Source organism: Culex quinquefasciatus, chromosome 3, assembly GCF_015732765.1.
Source record: "Culex quinquefasciatus strain JHB chromosome 3, VPISU_Cqui_1.0_pri_paternal, whole genome shotgun sequence".
Taxonomy (NCBI): domain Eukaryota; kingdom Metazoa; phylum Arthropoda; class Insecta; order Diptera; family Culicidae; genus Culex; species Culex quinquefasciatus.
The window spans coordinates 30,995,909-31,021,815 of NC_051863.1; the positions used below are offsets into that span (position 1 = coordinate 30,995,909).

The 25,907-nt window shown below is 38.0% G+C and overlaps 1 long non-coding RNA gene across 1 annotated transcript; it reads left to right on the top strand.

Annotated features, from left to right (window-relative positions):
• Positions 1–4,803: 4,803 nt before the first annotated feature.
• Positions 4,804–25,872, top strand: LOC119770719. Its single transcript, XR_005278962.1, has 3 exons — positions 4,804–5,603; positions 25,650–25,720; positions 25,804–25,872. It is a non-coding gene; the product is annotated as an uncharacterized LOC119770719 (long non-coding RNA).
• The last annotated feature ends 35 nt before the right edge of the window (positions 25,873–25,907 follow it).

Here is a 25,907-nt window from a genome sequence, read left to right on the forward strand (position 1 = left end):
TATCAAACTTCATGAAATTGAAAATTATGACCATCTGAGGTCATGCCAATACCCTCTGACCCAACCTGGTCACTCCGGAACCGGTTACCGGTGGCCACTGGGGGACACTTCCGGAGTATGCAGGGAAGCATATCATGCGACATATCAAACTTTATGAAATAGAAAATTACGATTATCTGAGGTCATGCCGATATCCTATGACCCAACCTGGTCACGCCGGAATCGGTTACCGGTGGACACGGGGGGACACTTCCGGAGTATGCAGGGAAGCATATCATGCGACATATCAAACTTCATGAAATTGAAAATTATGACCATCTGAGGTCATGCCAATATCCTCTGACTCGACCTGGTCACGCCGGAACCGGTTACCGGTGGCCACTGGGGGACACTTCCGGGGTATGCAGGGAAGCATAGCATGCGACATATCAAACTTCATGAAATTGAAAATTGAAAATTATGACCATCTGAGGTCATACCGATAACCTCTGACCCAACTTCGTCACTCCGGAACTCATACCGATCATACCGATATCCTATGACCCAACCTGGTCACGCCAGAATCGGTTACCGGTGGACACGGGGGGACACTTACGGAGTATGCAGGGAAGCATATCATGCGACATATCAAACTTCATGAAATTGAAAATTATGACCATCTGAGGTCATGCCAATATCTTATGACCCAACCTGGTCACGCCGGAACCGGTTACTGGTAGCCACTGGGAGACACTTCCGGAGTATGTAGGGAAGCAAATCATGCGACATATCAAACTTCATGAAATAGCAAATAATGACCATCTAAGGACATGCCGCTATTCTTTAACCCAACCTGGTTACGCCAGATCCAGTTGCCGCTGGCCACTAGGGGACAATTCCGGAGTATGCAAGGAAGCATATCATGTGACATATCAAATCTCATAAAATTGCAAATTATGACCACCAAAGGTCTTGCCTACGTTTTTTAATCCAACCTGGCCACTGGGAGACAATTTCTGATGGCAATGTCCTCCGGCCCATCCTGATTAATTTGGAACCAAAAATGAATTGTGAATGGAGGAAATTTGTGAAACATGCAAAGAACCATGTTTGAAGTTTCTTCTCGAACTTAATATTTAAAAGGTTTTAATGGGGAGAGCACCAAATCCTTTTTATTTTTCAAGGAACCTTCCATCCCAGGGTTCGGACTGACGACCTTTGGATTGGGAGTCCAACCGCCGCCAGCGACTCCACCGGAGCAGGCTTGGTTTGGAGTGTTGATTGTACTTATAGCAGGGAGAAAACTGGAATGATCAAATGACCGTACAACAACTGAGGCTGGAACCGACGTTCTACTTCCCCATCCGATAGAAGGCGTGATGACACATTACTCGTCACAAGAAATGTGGACGCAATCACACTAGCAGCTACACAACCGAGCCCGATTACCATTCCGGAACCATTTAATTGATGGCGGTTTGAATTTTCTGTAGTAGATAAATTTAGTTGAACTTTCCAAAATTACCTAACTTACAGACCCTCCGGAAGTGTCCCCCAGTGGCAACCCGTATCCGGTTCCGGAGTGACCAAGTTGGGTCATAGGATATCGGCATGGCCTTAGATCAGTGGTCCTCAGCCAGCTGATCATCACGGGCTAATTTGGAAATTTGCCCCAGAGTCGCGGGCAACATGTAAAATATAAATAAAAAAATAAGTTGTAGAGTAGAATAGTTTGAAATTGAATTTTTGACAAACAACTAAATTTTTGACAACTTAGAAATTGTCACCAATTATACATAATCAATTGAAAAAAATTCAACATTCTTCATAAATTTTTCTCATCATATTTCATGTTTTAAAATATAATTGTTGCACAATTCGACAATATTTCACTTAAAAAATATATTTTTTTGTTGTATTTATAATATTTTTTTTTTGTTGATAATTATTTTCTTGGTTTTGCGTACACATTTGGTTTGATTGTTCTATTTAAGCTTTGAATGTTTTGCTATTTTTTTCAATGATTTTTGAGTGAATTTTGAAGTAACAGTATTATGTTTTGAATTATTCGTATGTTATAGGAAAAAATCATATTTATTGAAATTTAGAAGTTTATTTTACTTCGAAAAATTTGTATTATTGAACAAGATAAAAAAGTGTTTTTTCAACGATTTTGATTTTTTTTAAGATCTTTTCGTACGAAGTATAATCTTCTCGTTTCATTTTGAATCAAAGATTAGGGCACAAAAAAAAACAAAAAAAAAATCAAAAATATAATCAAATAGAATTTTTATTTTCTGTCGATTATGTAGGATAACAAATTTGAACCAAAAAATATTAGCTCGGAATACACATTTTATAATTTCTTAATTCAATATTTCTAACAAGTTTTAGTCAGAAAGTGATCTGATGTTTAGAACTGTTGGATATTTATTTATTCTTAGTATTTTTAGCAACGTGATTCCCAGATAATACAAAGTGTTTGTCACACTATCACATTCATAATTTTATAGTTTTAAAGGAATGAATGCTTCATATTCATTATTTCCAAATTTAGTAATTTAATCGTTTTATGAATTCTTCAGGAAAATAAGGCCCCATTAGTTTATTACTTCCCACGACCTTATAAATATTGAGAAACCTGAAATCAATAATGGTTATTTCGTCAAAAAAAAAAAAAAAAAAATTTTCTTTTTAAAGAAACTTAGTTCATGATTTCTCTGGCAAACTTCATATGAGAACGCAAAGTGGTCCGGATTCCAAAATAATTTCAAAACCATCCCGAAGGCCGTACAGAAGACCTCGGTAAGCCACATACGGCCCGCAGGTCGCATTTTGGTGACCACCGCCTTAGATGGTTATAATTTTCAAATTCATGAAGTTTGATACGTCGCTTGATATGCTTCTCTGCATACTCCGGAAGTGTCCCCCCGTGTCCACCGGTAACCGGTTCCGGCGTGACCAGGTTGGGTCATAGGATATGTGCATGACCTTAGATAGTCATAATTTTCAATTTCATGACGTTTGATACGTCGCATGGTAGGGTTCTTTGCATACTCCGGAAGTGTTCCCCAGTGGCCACCGGTAACCTGTTCCGGAGTGACCAGGTTGGGTCAGAGGATATTGGCATGACCTCAGATGGTCATAATTTTCAATTTCATGAAGTTTGATACGTCGCATGGTAGGGTTCTTTGCATACTACGGCAGTGTCCCCAGTTGCCTCCGGTAACCGGTTCCGGCGTGACCAGGTTGGGTCATAGGATATTGGCATGACCTTAGATGGTCATAATTTTCTATTTCATGACGTTTGATATGTCGCATGATATGCTTCCTTGCATACTCCGGAATTGTCCCACAGTGGCCACCGGTAACCGGTTCCGGAGTGACCAGGTTGGGTCAGAGGATATCGGCATGACCTCAGATGGTCATAATTTTCAATTTCATGAAGTTTGATATGTCGCATGATATGCTTCCCTGTATTCTCCGGAAGTGTCCCCCAGTGGCCACCGGTAACCGGTTCCGGCGTGACCAGGGTGAGTTAAAGGATATCGGCAAGACCTCAGATGGTCATAATTTTCAATTTCATGAAGTTTGATATGTCGCATGATATGCTTCCTTGCATACTCCGGAATTGTCCCACAGTGGCCACCGGTAACCGGTTCCGGAGTGACCAGGTTGGGTCAGAGGATATCGGCATGACCTCAGATGGTCATAATTTTCAATTTCATGAAGTTTGATATGTCGCATGATATGCTTCCCTGCATACTCCGGAAGTGTCCCCCAGTGGCCACCGGTAACCGGTTCCGGCGTGACCAGGGTGAGTCAGAGGATATCGGCAAGACCTCAGATGGTCATAATTTTCAATTTCATGACGTTTAATATGTCGCATGATATGCTTTCCTGCATACTCCGGAAGTGTCCCCCACTGGCCACCGGTAACCGGTTCCAGCATGACCAGGTTGAGTCAGAGGATATCGGCATGACCTCAGAAGGTCATAATTTTCAATTTCATGAAGTTTGATATGCAACATGATGGGTTTCTAGCGATACCATTATTGGAACCGTTTTGGTGGTACCCTGGAACCGGTTCCGGATTGGCCACAGTTGGCCGGAACGATCCCAAACAGTCAGGGGTAGTATGTAGTGTGCGTATGTAATGTTTTACAAAAAATCTGGTTGAAAAAATTGACTAATGTGTTGATTTTATAACAAAAGCTGAAAAAATCATGTTTTTCGGATGTTCCGGGTTAACGGAACCGGTGTCCACTTTTGACAAATAATCTGTACAAGAGCTTAAAGTTGAGGTTATTACCCGTCAAATGCAACTGGAAGCAACCCGCTATGTGTTATCGTTCCGGAGATACAGGTCCTCAAAGTCGGGGCCTCAAAAAAGACTTTTTTCGGTTGTAGCAGGTTCCCGGTGGCCACAGTGCCCAAAACCGGTTCTGCCAGTCGGAATCGCAAACTAGACATTCTAACCTTTCATTTGCGGCCATGACATCCAAAATCGGTCAAGATTCCGAATTTTGGCAGCCAAAAACATTTCTGGGTCATATAGACCCGAGTACCATAAGTGTATGTACGAAACGAAGACCATGGCCAGGTTAACCAAATCAAATTAACAAAAGCCCTCCGGAATTCATTAAGGTGAAAACGTCCGCATATTAAGGTGAAATTTTAAAAACGACAAGATTTAAAGGGTGCTCAAGTTTTTCGATTGTCAAGTGCCCCTCGTCTGACAACTTTGCTGGTTTGGGTGACAGCGTGTTTTACTTCAAATGTGACATGTTGCAGTACATTTTAATAAATGCTGGAATAACTTCATGATCAGCTGTTTTCATTGAAGCTTGTTTGGAAAAGCACTTTTAGCATACAAGTGTCCTGTTAAAGTTTACTGACTTTGCGGAAAATGATAATTTTTGATATGTATTTTGTCCCGAGCATGAAATGTATGATGTTTATGCATTTTATGGACCAAATCAGCCTAAATATAATATCATAAACAAACCATAAACCAGCCGTCGCCCCAAACACTCTGTCAGCCGCCCGTTTTGACAGCTCACGCACACCGGCGCAGGGTGGCACCAATACAGGCGCGAAAAATGAAAGAAATTAACTTGCAGTTGTGGAATGGCGAACAGTATAAATTTGAACTTCGACGATGCAGGATTTCTCTGAAAAATCAATTTTCCCCCTAGGTCGTGGAACGGTAGTGTTGTCAGTGTTGTGCGGTTTTATAGTGAATGGTTCTGTGGATCTGCTGGCAGCTGCCCTTCTTATCACCACCAGCAGGAGCAGCTTTTCAAGTGCACAGGAGGGAGAGGGGCGGCGTACTCGGGTGGCCGGTGGAAAGCCGAAGGTGAAGCTCAAGTGGCCGGGCTACGGTGCTACCGGAAGTGGAACCATTTTTTTCTCCGGAAAGTTCTGAGCGGGCTAGAATAGAATTTTGCTGTGCGCATGGTTGACGGATTGCGGTAGAATTTTTTTTTACTGTGATGCTCCGCATGGAAAATGGAGGAAATTGATGTCCCGTAGACGACCGACATGTTGGCGCTCGACCGGAAGTGGCTCGTCGGAAGAAAAGCAGGCCAGCTGCAGTGTCAGAAGGTTCCGCAGCAGGGGAGGTACGTTTGCACTTTAAGGTCTTTTACCCGCCTTGGTCAGCATTTATTAAGGCCCCTGGGTTTGGTCGTTTGTTGGAGAGGGATATTTACTCTAGCACTCCTCTCTATTTCGACATTCAGCTGAAGTGGGTTAAATTTAGAACGCACGCCACTAGACGGGGCTGGCTCTGATCATATTCGCGGTGGACGGACGCATAGAGTCCACACTCTGTTCTACCATGGTTTGGAAAGGTTCGTGGGAATGTATAGCTCTAGCCGTGGAGTCCGGACCGGACCAGGTCCGCTCTCGTGAGATTTTTCCTCACATATATGCATATTACCAAATGAATGGCCGAGTAGTACAGAAGAAAAAAAAAAACTTCCAACATCACACTGCTAACGTCAATTTACGGTCTTCTCTATGTCAGCAATAAATTTACCCACACTAGCTCAGTGCCTCGGCCGGCTAGAGACTTGCACCGGCAAGCTGGACTTGCGGCGGCTTGTTATTTGTTTGGAGCCGTCCAATGTCCGATGGTGTAAATGTTTGTTTGTTTTTTTTATTTATTTTCAGAAAACTTCATTTGAATTTTATTTGAGTGTTCTTAGCATTGTAGTTTTTAAAACGAATATAATATTTACTATACATTTAGTTCAATCATGTTACATTTTTTGGAATGCACTTAAGAATAACAAATAATAACTCTGTGTAGTCCCAGTGATAATTTGGTTGATTTTGAGCCAGAATCGACTATTGTACATTACCGTCGCATAACAATAAGGTAGGTGATCAACCTATACCTATAAGACTAGACTTGATGACTTGTCGATATTAATTTTTTTGATAAAAATAGAACTCACCTAAATCTATAAAATAAATTTAGGGATTTTTGACTTAGGTTTATTTTTTAACTAGAGAATGGTTCTCCAGTTGATCATTTTTTCAAAAGATAATCCTATATCTTTCTTTTGTAGAAAAATATAAAAATAATAAGTTCAGTGTAAAAAACAACGGTGATAACATGACCTGCAGCACGGAAACTAGAATCAAAACTCAGCCAACTCGTGGGGGGTCAAAAACTGACCTGCTGATATTTTAATAAATTAAATAAATAATCTTCATGTGTGCGTGTATGCGGCGGCGATATGCTGCCTTGCATGGGGCAATTTCAACGAGCAATGTTCAAAGCACTTTAATATCAGTACGTTTTTTTTATTGCGCTGTGTGCCTTTTAAAAATTCAAAACTTCACACCTAAGTCATCGTTTGAGGTTGTGTTTCGTTATAATGACGCGCCTATTTTTAATCTAAGATTTAATAATTCAATCAACAATCTCACCGGATGATAAAAAAAAACAGGCAAACAGAACTGAGATAATTTGGGACTTCCCAGTCTGCTTTCTATTGATGCAAAGTTGCTGCAATCTTCTGCTCAGTATTCACATGATGAGACTAAAAATAATTTATTTCGCACACATGCAACCATTTTCAAGAATGAGCTGCAAAGACGCACATATTTGCGGCATAGATCCTGTTTTCTTTTATTGAATTTTATTGGCTTATTCGTCATAACTGCGTCGCATCTATACGCGTGCGCTAGTGCGACAACGGCACAAGTTCTTTAACTTTTGCGAGCGCGCGCGTTTGTGTGGGTGTTTTCATATAGACAAGTGTGTTGCGTACACAACACACACACACACGCGCGCTTATGATTATCGTATTTATTGCCGCTGATAGGAGTGGCGGCGGTGACCGACTGCGACGATCCGTCAGTAACTATGGTGTTGTGTGCACGGCCTACAACTGGACGGCCGCCGTTGTTGGGTTCTTTGAGGTGTATGGTAAATGTGCGGTGTAGAGCTCTGAGCCGACAGTTACTGTCGACTGCGTCATTTTTGCTAAGAAGTTCAGAGTTAGTGATAGAGCAAGTACCTATGGGACCATCCATAAACCACGTGGACACTTTATGGCCTATCTACAATCACTTAGCTTAGAATAGTTAAGTAAAGTAAAACTTAGAAAATGTACACAACTTACGGCCGCCATCCATAATCAACTTAGAAAATTTGCTGGGCTGATATACGTTGCTATGCAGTTGTTTGTTTACCTTTGATATGGAAACGTCAACTTACCGTAGATTTTGAAATTTTCCAAACCATACGTCAAGTTTCTAATTTTATTCCTTTTCATTGTAGAAGAACAGATTCATTTCCATTGATTCAAACTCCTAAGCTAAGTGAAATTTTCTAAGTTAAGTGATTGTAGATAGGCCATTAGGAGGGGGGGGGGTGTACCCCATTTGGTATAATGGACATTTGGCATAACGGGTTTTCAAGGAGGACGTTTAGTTTGGCATAATGTACGTTTGGCATAATTGGTACAAGAAATCAGGGACATTTGGCATAATGGACATTTGGCATAATGGACGTTTGGCATAATTATTGCTAGCTTTTTTTATTTTGTTAAATTAGTATTTATTTTTTGCAAAGAATAATAATTTATAGCTTTTTCCCCTATTTGTTAAACAGATAATTTTACTTTTAAAAAGTTTTTTTTTAAGAAATCAAGTATCTATTTTCTTTCAATAGATGTAAGTTTTCCCCATTTTGGAATATTTCTTAATAAAACTTTAAATTGCATTTTTTCATAAATTTATTTAAAATAAATGTTTAGGAAGTGTCTATAAAATATTAAGAATTTTCGCCTTTTGAAATACTTTGCAGCTTTTTTTTGTATCAAATTTTTCCTTCTTTTATTTTAAATTCAACTAACAAAGAAAAAATGTAAGTTTTACCAGTCTTTAAATATTTTGCAATAAAGATTTTATTCTATTTTCCCTTTCCATCCTTTTTTGAATTTAACCTGAAGAATGTATGTACATTTTGCTTTCTTTATAAAAATGCAATTAATATTTTTAAAGCAATTTTCTCTTCTTTTGTTTTAAAACAGTGCAGTTTTTGTTTCTTTTCAATATTTTGCAATTATTGTTTTTCATGCAATTTTTCCTTCTTTAATATTCAACCTTAATAGGGGATGTACATTTTTCTTTCTTTAAATATTTGGCAAATGAGTTGTTTTGAAATTTTCCCTTCTTTTATTTTAAAGATTTTAATTCAACTTTTAGAAGGGAAAATCTCTAAAAAATATGTTTTGAATATTTGACAATTGAGTTTGTTTATGAAACTTTCCCTTCTTTTATAAAAAATTAAACTTATAGAAGGAAAAGTTTCTTTAAAGATTCACATTTTGCCACTCTTCAAATGTTAGACAATCGCATTATTTATATGTTTGTCACCTAACTCTATTCAAAAAATCAATTTAATTAGCATTTTTTTTTAACAATTGTCCCTTCTTTAAGATTAGTTTCAAATAAATACAAGAAGGGAAAATTGCATAAACAAAGGAGAATGGGCAAATTTGGTCCAAGGATGTACACGAACGGGACCAACTTTTTTCGAAAGATCTCGCCGAGACATGAAAAAAAGTCTTCTGGACCAACTCTCTAAACCCCGGGGTTTAAAAGTTACATGCTGTTGAAGTTTGTGCATTTTGACTAAAAATATACAAAAAATCGGATTTTTACTATTTCTAAAATCATTTATAAAATCTCTGTTTCATTATGGATTTCGATTTTCTTGACTTCATTCGACGCGTATCAGCAAAAACTATGAATTCTGATATATTTTAGCATGATTGAAACATGTTTTAACTTGTTTTTATCCGTTTGAACCGTTTGTGCAAGAGGCATCCCATAGAAACAAGTCGAAACTTCAAGGTTTTGAAACCGGATCCGACCCAAACTGCTTCAGTGAGTATGAAAGGCTTCAGTGCAATGTTGTAACAGCTTATTGGGATGGTCTGAGTCATCCGAGAACTCCTTGGAGTTAAGACCGGTGAGTCTACCGCCGTAACAAACAAGATGTCGGCGGTTTTTGACCACTGATCATACCCGCATAGCTTCAGTCAGTATTAACTCCAGGGAGTCCTAGGATGACCAAAGACATCTTAACACATTAAGAAAGCAGTCTACCATACTGACTGAAGCTATGCGGGTATGTTCCGGGGTCAAAAACCGTCGACCTCTTGCTTGTTACGGCTATAGCTCCACAGATCATAACTCCAGGGAGTCCTTGGATGACCCAGGACATCCTAACATATTAGCAAAGCAGTCTACCACACTCACTGAAGCTATGCGGGTATGTTCCGTTGTCAAAACCGGTCGACATTTTGCTCGTTACGGTAGTATACCCACAGATCTTAACTCCAGGGAGTCCTAGGAGAACCCAGGACACTCCAACACATCAGCATAGTAGTCTACCATACTCACTGAAGCCATGCGGGTATGATCAGTGGTCAAAAACCGCCGACATCTTGCTTGTTACGGCGGTAGACTCACCGGTCTTAACTCCAAGGAGTTCTCGGATGACTCAGACCATCCCAATAAGTTGTTACAACATTGCACTGAAGCCTTTCATACTCACTGAAGCAGTTTGGGTCGGATCCGTTTTCAAAACCTTGAAGTTTCGACTTGTTTCTATGGGATGCCTCTTGCACAAACGGTTCAAACGGATAAAAACATGTGAAATCATGTTTCAATCATGCTAAGATATATCAGAATTCATAGTTTTTGCTGATACGCGTCGAATGAAGTCAAGAAAATCGAAATCCATAATGAAACAGAGATTTTATAAATGATTTTAGAAATAGTAAAAATCCGATTTTTTGTATATTTTTACTCAAAATGCACAAACTTCAACAGCATGTAACTTTTGAACCCCGGGGTTTAGAAAGTTGGTCCGGAAGACTTTTTTTCATGTCTCGGCGAGATCTTTCGAAAAAAGTTGGTCCCGTTCGTGTACATCCTTGGACCAGCTCCCATACAAATTTGCCCATTCTCCTTTATTGCAAAAAATAAAGCAACAGAGAAAAAATGTGCAAAAATGATAGAAATGTTTAAAGAGAACATTTATAAGATAATGTCCCTTCTTAAGTTGTATAAAAAACATGGGAAAATTTCATAAAAAACTAAGTTGCAAAATATTTAAAGAAAAGTAAAATCGAAATCTGCAAAACAATTAATTTCATTAATTAATTAAAACAGTAAATCTTCAACATGGCTCATGCATCGACATCTGACTACTCTTGTGTCACCAAGCTGTTGTGGTCAAGGCAGTTTAGTTGCTGGGTTATTCTATTAAAGGTCCCTAGTTCAATTCCCGTAGACAACACTTCTGGAGTTTTTTTTTAAATGTCCAATAAACCAAATTTTCAATTTTTTTTGGGTGTTTTTAGAACCGCCTTGAGTCAGGGGTATTCAATAACACCCAAAAAGCAAAAAATGAAAATTTGGTTTATACTGCCCATGTTCGCATAAATGTCCCATATGCAAAAACAGCAAGCTGAGAAAAACGGATTTGAAGTTTGTCCCATACATGAGGCTACGTGTTAAGTTTTCGCGAAAAAACTGGATTCCCTCCTGATTTCTTGAACAAAGTACTGGATGTTATAGGCTCTTTTAAAAGAGCACACAATTTTGAACCAAACTGCATCAATAACTCGAAATCGATGAAAATGCATATGGGACATTTATGCGATCAGGGGCAGTATAGGACCTTTAAAAAAAACTCCAGACTTTTTGTTTTGAAGGATGAACTTTTTCTTGAAATGGACTTGAGGACATAATTCTCTCGGTCATCTAGAACTGTGTTGTCTGTATTTGTAAATCATACCGCTACTCTCGTGTCGGACGGATGCTGCCCAGTTCAGGGTGTTCTTTAGATTAAATTTGAAAAAAGAAGGGAAAAATGTGGATTTATTTAGAGATTTTTCCTTCTTCAAGTTAAATTATGATCAAAAGATGGGAAAATTGCATTATAACAGCTCAATTGTCGAAGATTTGACGAGGTTTTTTCATCTTTAAGTTGAAATTCTTATAAAAGAAGGGAAAATTTTATTCAAAAAATATTATTGCTAATTATATCGAAAGGGGCAAAATGTAAAGCTAACAAGAGATATTTCCTCCTTTAAACTAAATTTTCAATAAAAATATCAAAATTTCATTAAAAAGATTTATTGTGAATTATTAAAAAAGGAAACAATTTACTATTGGGGAAAAAATATAGAGATAATTTCTTACAATTATATGAGAAAGGTAAATAAACAATACATTTTCATTCGTGAAAATGAGAAATACTTATAAAATAAAATAAAAATAAAATCTAGTAATAATTATGCCCAACATCCATTATACCAAACTTCCTAGATGGGTTTTAAACGAGTTATGCCAAACGTCCTTGGACCCGAATGACTCTTGAGTTAAGTGGTCCTTAAACGCAAATAAATAAAAATAAAATGCCAAACGTCCATTATGCCAAACGTCCTTGATGGTTTTTGAACGAGTTATACCAAACGTCCATTATGCCAAACGTCTTGAAAACCCGTTATGCCAAATGTCCATTATGCCAAATGGGGTACACCCTACAAACTTACATTGTCCCATTCATATTGTCTTGCTTCATTTTGAATGCATTCTTATAAGTATTTTGTTTTTGCTTTAAAAGACATGTTGAACATCCTATGAGTATAACACAAATACTGCTGACTTATTTTAACTGTAAAATAGTATTTTATGCAACAAGTTGCAAAAAGAAGATTTTTTTTCAGCACGAGTTGTACATTTATCTAACGAGGTTTACTGAGTTGGATAAATACGATGAGTGCTTAAAAAATCAAGTTTTGCAACAAGTTCCATGCAACAATTTTGAACTTTTCAGCACTTGTGTCGAAAAGTATCTCTTTTCGAAACTTTTGTTTTTAGTAGAGGCCTTTCCGTCATGCTGCTCGGACTGCTCGATATTTGAAAGATTTTTCTGTCAGCGATCATTTCTAGAGTTTTTTTTAAAGGGTCCAGTTATCATATGAAATACAGTAGCTTATATAACCATTAAAACAAAAAAAAAACTAGATTTACAAAAACGCAATTTGATCGCTGACACACAGCCTCTATCACCACCGTCATTGCTTGGTGACGGTCGGTGAACGTAAACACAAAGACGAAACGAACGAAAAATGGGCACCACTCAAGCAGCCGGCCGAACGAGACACGTGCTCTTTCTATCGTTTTTCGTCTGTTTCTTCCTTGTGTTTGCTGCGTGGCGACAGAAGTCGTTTGAACGCGATCATGGGAGAGATGATCGGGATCGCGGTGCAATGTCAAGCGACCGTTCTCTGAGCGAATGTATTTCTAGAGGGAAGTCAATGACTGTGTGAGTGACTTTGCGTCATTCGTTTGTGCGTGAAACGAACGAAAGTACTAGAGTCGAAATTTCATAATTTCATAAATTAGCCTTATTATAATGCTCATAATAAAAAACAAGTTTTTTTTTCAGAGTAGTTAATATGCTAGTAATAACATAAATAATAAATTAACTTGCATGAAAAATTCACCTTTGACCAGTTTTTGATATGGTGCAACAGTAATTCTCGAGTGCAACTGGATCTAAATACACAAAATAGGAAAACAGGTCTGCAAAGTTTCATTTATATGTCTGAAAGGGTGGAGAATGTATGAAGAACTGGAAAAAGATCGAACAATTGTCTTTTTTTGACTTTGTTTATCGAATTCTTTGAAAGTTTATATTTTTGTTTGTTAAAAACTAAACTTTCATAAAATATTCTGCTCTTTTAACTACAAATAATGTATAATCCAGTGTAATCTTACCTAGTGTAACAAATTAATCTGATCCAATGATTCCTGATAGAGTGGTAGAAGTAAGAATCTCCAAAACACTACACTTAAATAGTGAAGCAACTGATTGAAATGCTTGGTTGGTACAAGAACTATACACGAATAGAATTATAGATCAGTTAGAAAGTAGATTTAGTTTTTTGTCAAAGCTACCAATACAGAAAAAAAACTAAAATATTATACTCAATGCGTACAGAACATTACCGCACTGCTCTATCGATGTCAATCTACTTTGCCGCTCTCATCATAATTAATAGCTACTACATGCGGGAAGTAACCATGTTTACAGACCCATTTGATTAGCATCGCAGTATAGTTATTACGACTATACACCCCACCCTCTATACTAATACAGCCTATACCGATAGCAAGGGGGGGAGAGGAGTGAGGGGGGTCTAATGGCCACTTTTCAATGTGATTCCTCGCCGCGATGACGTGGATGAGTCCGCGGACGCGACTCTTCTGTTTGCTCCGTCGTGGCTACACCCCTATACTAATCGTCGTCCTTTGAGCTTAGTGTTGGTGGCCTTCGGCAATTGCGCTCCATGTCGCTAATTTGCACACATTCATCGCAAACGCCGTCCAGTTTCGATGGAAGCTCGACAAACATGCCTCGGTTGGTGTGGTGGCGTTTGGGCCGCACTATTGTTTAGGGTAAATTATGCAATTATTGCGCTGTGTGTGCGATGGTCAGCGGCGTGAAGTGTGTGTGTGTGTGTAGAGTTTTGATATCGAAACTGCAGCAGCAGCGCTTCAACTTTGAACCGGGGAAAGAATAAAGTGAATCATTTTCAGAATATATGATTGAGCTTAAAGAGGATGAGTAGTAGTTATGAAGCAAGAAACCTAAAGTCTAAAAGAAACGGATCAGCCAACCGACAGCAGCAGCTGTTATTGCTGTTGGCGGATGAATATATGTACAAAACGTTATAACCTCGTTCCTGCTGTATATTCTCGCTGCTTATTTAATCAAAAGCCAGTTGGCAGAATAACAAAGATATCTTTGTCTGATTCTTGATACGGGGGTAGACGTTCTCGTTAGTTGATGTTCATGGAGACATTGTATTTAAAGATGGTCGAAGCACTTTACTCAATAGGGCTTAACGAAATTACGATTAGCTGACGATGTTCACAGTACAGAATCAATTATATAAAATTTGGTCTTGTAGAAAAAGTGACGCTTATAGACCAGTTTGAAACGTTGTTTGAACAGATGATTTATTTCTTAAAATTTCTTTGAAAAAGTAGTATATTTCACTAACGCCATTATGACTACCATTTTGTTTACATATTCAGCTACGACAAATGTGAGTAAATTGATTACCTGATTGCATGTTAGTATCCCACTTTTATATTCTTAGTATTCTGTAAGTATTATATTGAATGTTATCTTAGATTTCCGAGACTAGAAATTAAAATAAACTACTAATTTTTAACCGAATAATGCCGAGTCCAGATTTTGAGCTGATTTTCTAAGAAAATTACAAAGTCTGTAAAAAAACATTTTAGTGTAAACATTTATTTTTAACATTTTTTTTCTATCAGCTGTAATTACCTTATCAAACATTTAAGCGTTAATTGCTGTTTGCCTCATGACCTTGACATCTAATTTACGTCTTAATTAGAGCAGGGGATTTTTATTCCCACTCGGTGGGATCCAAGCCTGTTGAGTTTTCACTTTACTTATGGTAGTGTAAGGCGTAATTGTGTCTTCGAAATTGCGTGAAATAAAAGTAAATCAATTTAGATATAAAATCACTTCCTATGTGATAGATATCCCCTAGGAGTACTGAGTTAAAATTTAAATAAGATTTAGTCCGTAAAGTCCGTGCGTTTTGGGTTTTGACAGTTTTGAGCCATTTAACGATTTTTGCATTTTTCAAAATCCTCAAGAGCCTCAATCCTCATAATTCGTGTTCCAGGGAACAACTTTGCCGAAGAGTGCAAAAAGATTTGACGACTATAAAAAAAAGTTACCGAACTTATATCACCACCGCTGAAAGAAAACTTCATCTTTTTCTTCACTCTGTTCTAAATAATTCAAAACCAATGAAAATTTCAAATCAAATCACTACACTACATCCAACATTTTCAGGGTAGTTTCTGAGGACAGAGAAAAATGAAATGTTTTATCTTTTTCATGTTGTTTAAAGTCTTGTACATTTTTGCCTATTAAGTCTATTCTAGAATTTGTTGCTTTCCGGAGAAAAAGAAAGCAACTTTTAAAAAAATCATCTTATTCGATCAAAATCTATTTCGAATAACGTACAATACTCAGCCAAGTTTAAGGTTATATTTTTAAGTAAAAAAAAGGAAAATTCTTATCGCCTTAGGAGTTTATTCAAAATGTCGATGGGCCCTAACGAAATGTTTGGCCCGAATCATTCTCAAATCTCAAATCAAAATTATAAATTAATGTTTGCAATTGAGCAATTCCATGTCAAATAGAGAATCGGTTGTACCCGACCCTCTCCGATTTCAGTTAAACTTCGTAGACATGTCATCCTAGGCATATGTATAAGCCATTTTTGTGTATATGGAGCCAGCTGCACTCGATAATGACATTTGAGAAGGGCGTAAGTGTTTTAAATATTTTTGTATTTCATAATTTAAATATTGCTGTATTTCGAAGCCGTTGCATCGTATCATGAAGTGGTCAAAGACAAACTTGTAGGAAATTTGACGGGCTTAACGAAAAAAAATACACTGATAGAAAAAAACACTCCACTTTTATGAGATTTTTTGATTTTTAAGTTTAAAAGTCAAATTTAAAGGTGAGCCCACGATTTTTTTTCGTTCAAAATTTTTGTGGAAATAGCCTAAGATGTTACAAAAAGACTCACGAAAAATGCAGGATGGAGCAACTCACCTGAAAAAAATACAAAAACCATTTACTCAAACTGTTTTTTATTAAAGTGCTCTAAACATCAGAATTTTCAAAAACCGAACACGAGAGTCGATTTACATAAAAGTCTCCATATTGACCACTGTCCTAAGTCCAATCCTTGTGAAGATACAGCGGTTTTTAAAATAAAAATGTTGAAAAATATGTTTTTTGATGATTTTGGCAATTTCTATAAGACATACTTGATTTTTCAGTCTCGTAAACATTTTTACCGGAAAGCTCGTCGAATTTTCCATAAGTTTGTCTGTGACCACATTTCAATTGGATGTATGGGCTTACAGATATAAGCTAATTACATTGCTCATAACTGCAAACATAATATTTTTTCAGTGTAGTATAGTAGCCTGGATAGTCAATTAGCTTACATAAATATTTAAACGATTCAAATTAAAAAGCTGTCAAAGACAAATTTATGGAAAATTCGACGAGCTGTCCGGTAAAAATATTTACGAGACTGAAAATTCAAGTCTCTCATATAGAAATTGCCAAAAACCGTCAAAAAAACCTATTTTTTCAACATTTTTATTTTCAAAACCGCTGTAACTTTACAAGGATTGGACTTAGAACAATGGTATATATGGAGAATTGTATGTAAAATTGTCTGAAGAATCGACTCTCGAGTTCGGTTTTTGAAAATTTTGATGTTTAGAGCACTTTTGAAAAAAAAAAAAAAAATAGTTCCAGTAAATGATTTCTGTATTTTTTTTTAGGTGAGTTGCTCCACCTTACATTTCTCATGAGTCTTTTTTGTAACATCTTAGGCTATATTCACAAAAATTTTGAACGAAAAAAAACGTGGTCTCATCTTTAAATTTGACTTTTAAACTTAAAATTTATAAAGTCTCATAAAAATGGAGTGTTTTTTTTCTTTAAGTGTATTTTTTTAGAAAGCTCTTAAAATTTCCTACAAGTTTGTATTTGACCACTTTTTGATACGATGCAACGGCTTCGAGATACAGCAATATTTAAATTACGAAATACAAAAATATTTAAAACACTTACGCCCTTCTCAAATGTCATTATCGAGTGTCGCTGGCTCCATATACACAAAAATGTCTTATATATGCCTAGGATAACATGTCTACAAATTTTCATTGAAATCGGAGAGGGTCGAGAAAAAAGCACCTAAAAAATTTTCTTTTGGGCTGGAATTGCTCAATTATGTACAGCACTTTCGTTTCAAAATTCCACGTATTCCGGGACTCGTTCGTAGTTTCCTTTGTTCTACCCTACACAGTTAAAAAAAATCATAGTAATATTACATATGTGAAGGAGTACATCTTTTATGCAAGAAAAAATGTGTAATTTTACCACTGTTCTATTGTAATGTAACTTTTTCGGTCTAAGTTGAGGTAAAATTACACCATAAAAGAGTTAATATTCAATCCTTCCAAATTCATACATTTTTTTTACTGTGTAGCTCATTGCTGGCAAACCAGATTCCACTGAGCTACTAATAGCAACCTCTGATGGAGAGCAAAATGTATGACCCTGCGCACACAGTGCGCGGCTGCGAAATGTCTATAGAGTTGATTCCGGTGCAAATTATTTTGTAATTCAATTCTCGATGGAAATGGAAAGCCCTCCCACGATAAATTCTATACTTTTTCATTTGATAGAGAGAGGAAGAAAGAGAGAGTTCTGGTGCGCATTGTGCGGAACATATCATTTGCTTGTACCGTTATTATAACGTAGCCTGGTGATAACTAAGTAATTGTTTTTTAGAATATTTACTAAATAAAATAATTATAATGTACATCACCCAATTGAAAATTCGGCTGTTATGTAAAGATATTAAAATATATTTAAAGCATTTGCTGGAAACTGATTAAATATCTCTTTTGCATTTTTTCTGGTTTCTCCGGAAATTTTACCAATGCACTCTAGTAATTCTGATGCTCAGTTTTCCGCTCCTATTTTGTTTGCGCCCAGGATTCCTCGTATTCTATATTCGGAACATTCTGTTTGTTTGTGGCACTCATAGGTCTTTCAGCGATGATGTGGTCCCTCATACTTCCACTCATTTGCTGACCCGACCAACCTGTTGCCATAGTTTTCTCATTTTTATCGCAAATTTTGCCTGAGAGTCATTGCGTTTGATTTTCAAACCAGATCCCGGTTAATTGTCGTCGTGAACGGTCACGTGTACCAGATATTAGTGCAACATATCGGAGCTTAAAGGATAAGGATATGCAGGCCAAAATGTTTCAATTTGGTGAAATTATAACTTGATTATTAACGAACAGTGCCGGCTAGTGTGTTTCAGAATAGTTTCACCAACTTGAATTGTCTTGGATTTATGTCTTGTATCCTCGAAACCGTGATTTGGAGAGGAAGTTTGTGATAAGTTTTAAACTAATTTTCATTTTATCTTATCTTTATTGCATCGCAAAAATACCCGTTTTGTCGCAAATTGTTGAAATGACAAAGAACGATTTCGGTAATTATTGCACAAGTAAGTAAGAATTTCATGTATTAAGGAAAACATCGTTGTCTCCAGATCCAGTGAGTTAAAAGGTCTTTTAAAACTCTGAATCCTCTGAATATGAGCATATTAAAAAGTCCTCTTTTTAACTTGGGTAAATTTACGCCAACTCACACGAAATCGGAAAAAAAGTTGCCCAGACTCTCCTTCGATGCGCGTGAAATATTGTCCTTGAGCACAAATCCTAACTTCATGTTTTTTTCTCGTGACGGAGGGGCGGTACGCCCTTCCATTTCTGAACATTCGAAAAAGACGTTTTTTTTAAAATAATTTGCAGCCTGAAATGGCGATGGTTTGAAAATTTGATGTAAAAGTGACTTTTATGTAAAATTTGTCGCCTTTTTTTTTTTTTTTTTTTTTTTGAATTAAATATACTTTATTGAATCTTTCTTATAATAATTACATTTGGTTTACATAATAAGTGGTCAGCTGTGGCTCTTCAGCTTTAGTTTGCTTTTCGTGATTTAAACACTGTTCATATTCATAACTTTAAAAGTATATGATTTATCATTTTTGTAACACTAGGTACAATGAAGAAAAAAAAATTAAGAAAACATAACCTAACCTAAAACTAACTTAATCTTACCATAAACTAAACCAATCCTTGAATCAAGGGGTATTCAGATATAGCACATTTTTCCCTGAATTTCAAACATTTTTCTTGAATCTTCTGATCCAACATTTTTACTTCTGCTAATTCATGAACCTCACTTGATCTAGTCCAGCCAGGAACATTCAAAACCATTTTGAGTACCTTGTTTTGGACACGCTGGAGCTTCAATTTATGAGTTCTAGCGCAACACTCCCAAACAGGTACTGCATACTCAATAACGGGGTAAATTATTTGTTTGTAAACTGCTAGCTTATTTTTCAAAGATAACTTTGATTTTCTGTTAATTAAAGGATACAAACACCTGATGAGAATGCTGCACTTGTTCAATATTTTATCTACATGCTGTCGAAACAATAGTTTCGAGTCAAGTATGAGACCTAAATATACAACTTCCTTTGACCAGGGTATTGAAACATCATTCATTTTAATCAAAACATCATCCTTTGGGACAAATCGGGCCGATTTGGAAAGTGGAAAAATGATGGTTTGAGTTTTGGCTGCATTTATGCGAATTTTCCAGTCGCCAAAGTATTCGGAAAGAACGTCAAGACCCTTCTGAAGACGGCCAACTAAATATCTGGTTATTTTACCCTTATAAATAACGGCAGTGTCATCAGCAAAAAGTGACAACACACCATTACCAGGAAGAGTAGGCAAATCAGATGTAAAAATATTGTACAGAAGTGGGCCAAGAATACTTCCTTGGGGAACCCCAGCATCAATGTTGAATAATCCAGAAGCAATCCCATTCAGAAAAACCCTGAACGATCTCTCCGAAAGATAGTGCTGGATAATTTTGATAAGATACATTGGAAAACCGTATAAATACAGTTTATGTATCAAACCATCATGCCAAACATTGTCAAAAGCCTTCTCAACATCCAACAAAGCCATAGCAGTTGATTTAGACTCAAGCTTGTTCTGCTTGATGATTTTAGTTACTCTCGTAAGCTGATGAGCAGTATTATGCCCCTTTCGGAAGCCAAACTGCTCATTCAAAATTATATTATTATCGTTGGTAAAATCCAAAAGCCTTGAATAGATGACCTTCTCAAAGAGTTTGGACAGACTACTCAAAAGACTAATGGGACGATAACTTGTTGGCGATGTTGGATCTTTTGAGGCTTCAAAATTGGTATGACTTTGCCCAGCTTCCAATTGGTGGGGAAGTAACCAAGTTGCAAACATTTATTGAAAATATTGGCTAGATGTTGAAAGAACTGATCACTCTGTTTTTTCAACACTAGATTAAAATGTTATCAAAGCCAGGAGCTTTCATATTTTCATTTGTTTAACTGCAACTTTGACTTCCTCACCAGAAACATGGGAATCTGCAGGAAATTCAAAGGTAGAGTCATTGATTGTTGAAATACTATTGGCAACTGATGTTTCTTTACGGCTGGTCATGGAAGCGCCAAGATTATGTGAACTAACAAAATGAAGCCCAAGTGCATTTGCCTTTTCCTCGGATGTAATCAAAGGAGAATCCTCAACAATAAGAGGAGGAATAGGCTTTGGTTTGTTTTTAAGAACTTTTGAAAGTTTCCAAAATGGTTTTGAATAATTCCCAAGCTGGCTTACATGTTTTGAAAATTCTTGATTTCTGATATTGTCAAGTCGGTCTTGTATGATTTTGTTCAAATTGTTAACTGAAATCTTTTGTCATAGTCCCCAGTCCGTTGATATTGTCTCCTATAAACATTCCTAAGTCTAATCAAGTGTTTAGTATCTACGTCAATATCAGTTACCTTAAAATTAACAGGAACCTCCCGAACGTTGGCAGCCTCTGCTTGGTTGATAGCCTGCTGGATCACCTCCAGCGAACGATCAATATCAGCAGAAGTTTCCGGGTGTTGATCATAGTCGATGTTGCTGTCTACCACTTGCTGAAACTGCTGCCAGTCAACGTTGTGGTAATCTTTCCGGGTTGGTTGCCGCTGCGGAGTAACGGAAGCTCCAACCTCCACAACCACCGGATAGTGATCAGAACTCAACTCTTCAAACACCTCAGGATGAGCCACGTTCTCAGCCATATTGGTAATGAAGAAATCGATGATTGAGTGATTCCCAGACCGAGCCACCCTCGTTGGACGATCCGGACTCACAACGTTGTAGTATCCGTTTTGCAGATCGTTGTGCAGAATCACTCCGTTCCGATTCCTCCTGCTGTTGCCCCAAACTTCATGCTTCGCGTTGAGGTCACCAGCGATGATGTACTTTGCGCTCCGCCGTGTCAGCTTCTGGATATCGCCCTTCAGTTTTGCTGCTGAACCATCTCTGGCATTCACCTGACGTGGGCAGTATGCAGCAATGAAGAGTACTGGGCCAACCGAAGTGGGAATTTCCACCCAACGGCCTCGATGATGTCCAGCTTAAAGTGTGGCAGCCGGCGTGGCTTGAGATCACGATGAACAGCGACAAGCACACCTCCTCCTCCAGACGTGGTCCTGTCGAGCTGCGTCGCAATCTTGTAGTTTTGCAGATAAACTTTTTCACCGGGCTTCAGATGAGTTTCCGTGATGGCAGCTACGTCGATCTCCTTCTCGCGAAGAAAATCCACCAGCTCTAAGTTCTTCCTCCTAATGGAGCAAGCGTTCCAATTCAGCAGCTTGAGGGACCTACGATCCATACTGGATGACGAACGAGGTCAGCACTTCAATCTGCTGGGTCTTGGTTTTGCATCCACGCAGTGCAGCGGACATCTGTTTGAAAATATTGAGGAGTTCGGTTGAGGTGTAAAGATCATTACCATTTTCCTCAACTGCTGGTTCTTGGGTTGGTCTTGGCTCCTGGCTGAAGCCCGGTGGTGGCGGTCTCGGCTCCTGGCTGGAACCCGGCCGTGGATGATTCATCTCAGCTCTCTTCCTGGGATCCAACGGCAACGGTGCCAAGTTCGGGACCTGGCGTCGCGGTTGAAGAGGTGGAAAATTTTGCTCCACCAGGGCTGGAGGAGTTCTACGACGCTGAGGCTGATTCTTCGTCGATGCTTGCTGCCGAATTTTCACGAACTCAGCTCTCTTGGGGCACTTTCGGTCGGTTGACGAATGCTCACCGTTGCAGTTGAGGCACTTCACCAGCGAATCTTGGATGCACTGGGACGTGATGTGCGCATCAGTACCACATTTGGCGCAACGACGCTTCAGGTGGCAGTTCTTACCTCCGTGCCCGAAGCCCAGGCAGTTGAAGCATTGTGTGACGTCACGATGCACTGGTCGGTATCGCTCCCACGACACGATAATGTTGAAAACCGCTCGGATTGCCTTCAGCTCAGGAAGCGTCGTCGATCCCTTAGCCAAATGCAGCAGGTAGAGCTGGTCACGGTACTTGATGTCTTTGTTGCGTCGGCTCATTTTGTGCACGGCCAACACATCCAGTTTCAAAACTTTTAGCTCGGCAGCTAATTCCTCCACTGGCATGTCGTACAGACCTCTGACGACGATTTTGTACGGCTTATCCATGACGACATCATGGGTAAAGTACTCCGCCTCGTTTTCGGTCAAGTAATCCTTGACCAGTTGATAGTGCTGCCTGGATTGCACCAGCACCTTAAATCCGTCCTGACACAGACGAATGTTGCCTTGGACTTTCCCAGACTTGATGAGTTCAACAAGCCCCGCACGAAAGTCGATCGTTGCTGCTGATTGCCTCACATAAAAAGGAGGCAGTTTCTCCTTTCGCTGTTTCACTTCATTCTCCTTTGCTTCCGCTACCTGGTCTTCGTCAGGCAGTCCAGCGAACTTGTTGTTCTTCAAAAGCTGCTCCTCGTGCGATGAAGAGTTCTCCTCCTCCTCATCCATCGGTACAGTACCGTCGCTCTTTTTCGTCTTTTTGCTGTTCGATGTCACTTCCAAAAGCACCTTCCTTTTGGAAATTCCCGGTTTTTGGCCATCAGTTGAGGCCTCAACCTTCCTTTTGGAAATTCCCACTTTTTTGCCTGCTTGAGCCGCAGGTAGGGCAATATTGCCGGCGTTTTGCGCCGGGACGCGACGAGTCATGTTGATTCAGACAACCTTCACCAACGAATGCTCGGATAACAATGAAAATTTGTCGCCTGATTTGATGGCATACTCAAAATTCCGAAAAAATAACGTGTTTTTCTTCGAAAAAAATTTAAGGGATTTTAAGGGAAATTCAATGTACTTTGCGAATCTGCATTAACCCAAAAGGGCCCTTTTTCATTTAAAACAAAATCTTTCACTTAAAAAAAATGTCTTTTGTAGCTTTGCAGGGTTAATTTTTAAAATTCAATATTGTTCTGAAAAGTTATGAAAAGATATTTACATTATTTCACTCTAAAACATAATCCTGCAAAGCTACAAAATTTTAAAATCAAGACTCACATTTTAAAAGGGCCGAACATGGAATATTACGCCCATTTAAAATGCTGGTCTTGATTTAATTGTTTTTAAAATACTTTTTTTTCGAAAAGATCGGACAATTTCACGAATGTTTCATGTTTTAACATTGAAAATCGGACCATTAGCTGAGATATCGACATTAGAAAATGGTAGGTTTTTGGGTGAGACTTACAACTTCAATTTTCGTGTTTCTTTTTCTTAAAGCCGCTGTATCTCAGCAACCAGAGGTCCAAAATTCAAATTTTCTGAACTTTAAAAAAATATTTTTAGAAATGGTCACCCATGGTCACTATTTTAAGAAATTGAAAAACTTCAAATATTTCGCTAAAATCAAACTTTTTGTGGCTATATCTTGAAAACAGAGCCCTTTATCAAAAAATCTGTAAAGTACTTTTCGATTGGAAATTTAATTTTACATTAATAACGTCAGATTTATTTTTGCATGAAATTTCGTGTTTTGCAAAAAACACTGTTTTTCCAAAAAATCATAACTCGGCGGCAGATTTTTTGACGACGTTTCTCTATGGCTCAAAAGTTGCGGATTTTTGTCCCCTAAAACATATCAAAAAATCTCGAAAATAAAAAATACGTATTTTGCGAAATTGAGTTTTTGTAAAAAAAGTTGATTAAAAAATCTGCAATTTTTTTGTGTGCCATTTTTTTGCTCAAAAGTCCTCAACAATACCTACAACTTTGCCGAAGACACCAAATTGATCAGAAAATTCACTCAAAAGTTACAGTTGTTTGAATATTTACGTACCATTTTTGTATGGACAGCTGCCAAAATTGTATGGAGATTTGTAAGGGTGAACCTATGACACAAAATAACTTATTTGGTCATAGGGAAGGCCCCCACAAAGTTTGAGCTTAATAAAAAAATACAAATAAAATCTATTTCTGGTTTTGGTAGAGAATTGCTCAAAGACAATTTTTCATTTCATAATTAAATTCTTCATCCAAACATAATTTTTGGGAGCTTTTCAGGAGAACTTTCGACACCTCAGAAAAAAAAAAAACAAATTTGATTCGTAGTGAGACGTCCACAGAGGAACCAATATTGCAAAATGGCTTATTGCAACCTAAGATAAAATTTATGAATAAAAAAAAACAAAAAAATACGCAAAAAAAAGTTGCAACAAATTTTATTTATACTTGATTGACATAGCCCAAATTACTGCATACTGATTTGGATTTAAAATATAGGGGATTTTAGTTTTAAACACGGTCCAAACATATCGTCACAAAAAATTATTTTTCAAAACATTGAAGTTAGTTTTTCTTTTCCAAGCTTTTTGGTGTTACAAAATTGTTCAGTACTTTTTGTTCACTGTTTGATTATACCATTCAATTACAGGAAAATGAATACAAACCCCAAAGCAGCAGCGTTTATGATGAGCCTTTGTGTTCGCTGTATGTTTTCTATGGAAATTTCAACGCCATGAAATTTGATAGCCCACACTAGCTCTGAATACCGCGAATCGTCCGTTTTTTTTTCTTCTAACCGTGCTGCACCATGCCTACAAGCTGCTCCGGACTACATGGTTGAATGGCTTCGATGCAAAACGGAACCGATGTGTGGCGTGGTGTGCATCATTGCAGCGTTAGTAGTTAGTCCCAAATGGGTTGATTTATTTATAATTTGATATGCATAACGATGTTGAACCGGACGAAGGGGAAATTGCAATAATTATGATGATTTACATTGTTCATTTGTAAGGCATCGTTATTTTCCAATGTTCTTGGTGCTGGTAGGACTAAGAACAAAAAAAATCCTGATTTATGAATGCCATTAGAGTCATGTGGAACGCTATTAACTTGTCGATAACCCCCTTAGAATAATAATTGTTACCACGGATTCGCCGTCACAACAAGTGCCGAGCCAATGTCTCGGGGCATGCGCAGTCGCTTTTAGTTTCATTAACTCTATATCGGTTCTCGTTTCTTCTCTTTCCGTTTCAGATCGTTGAATGTTACCATTCAGTAGAGTTGTAATAGCTGTTTGAAAACTGCGCCCACAGCATGACTTCACGGTAAGTACAACTAGCCTAAAAAAGAAGGGGATCAATTTGGGGCGTTCTTGAAATGACTGTTGCCATTCCGTTTCGTTCCGTAGCTTGGACCGGTTGTTTATCCTGCTGGAGTCGGGATCGGCAGCGGTCACCCGGAAGGCGGCGGCGAGGTCGGCTGCCGAGCTGCACAATCACGAGCATTTTCGAA